Genomic DNA, 981 nt, shown 5'->3' with positions numbered 1-981 from the left:
TCTCAGCCTTTTGAATCGCACCACTGTTATTTTTTTCAACAAACAACTTTTAAAATTCATTAATTTTCGGAAATTCCAAGTACTTAAACCTCAATAGTTGAATGAAGAGTGGAAATGCAAAACCTGGTAAGGTAACGTTCATGAATTACGTAGCACACTTTTTCAGCATTTTTGACTCCCCATTCCCCCTTGTAAAGTTTCCCAGCGCAACCCCGGACCCCCCTTAATATTTACGTAACGCTCAATGGACCCTTTCTGAGGATCTCAAAATTGTGGGCAACTTGTTTAGTTAGGAAGGACTCACTTTCAATGATAGTGTGAAAAATTACGTATGTTTTCTACCAAAAGGAATGGTTGCGTAATGCTGCGGCACTGCGCCGCCCCCCCTTCTTGTATCGCAAGCTCATATTCCTCCCTTTAGAGCGTTACATAATTTAGGCACGTTTCCCAAGCACCATTAGGTGTTTCTCCAATAATTGAAGGATTCGGAGGACAAGGCGCATACGAGCAATTTTCGAAAAATTGAGATATTAATTGTTTCAAATGAGACTTGTCTTCATATATATTCTGTGAAAAATTCGCTGCCAAATTCTAATTTTTAAGCTTGAAAAAGTCAGTTTGAACTTTTTTTCTGTCATATGGATTTGTGTAATTTCGGAACATTAAACACTTACTTCTCGAAATAGCAAAAACTGCACTTATGAGCCTTGTCCTCCAAGCCCCTCAAATTGTGCGTTGCTGTTATAATAACTGCAGACAAGCCATTAAAGCCATTATTCTGTGGACTTTCTGAGGAAAAATAGTAGCATTTGCACATAACCGAAAATGAAGTATAGAGGGCTCTTCATTCAACTACAGAGCTTTTGCATTCAAAATTTAGTGTCAATGTCGCGACCAATAAGCAATCGTCGGTAATCCGCACGGTCACCAGTTATATGAATAAAAATAATATAAAATTCAGGTACAAAAGATCAAGATTAG

This window comes from Bemisia tabaci, chromosome 4 (genome assembly GCF_918797505.1).
Source record: "Bemisia tabaci chromosome 4, PGI_BMITA_v3".
NCBI lineage: Eukaryota > Metazoa > Arthropoda > Insecta > Hemiptera > Aleyrodidae > Bemisia > Bemisia tabaci.
The sequence above is the reverse complement of the archived record's forward strand: the minus strand, read 5'-3'. Positions refer to the sequence as shown.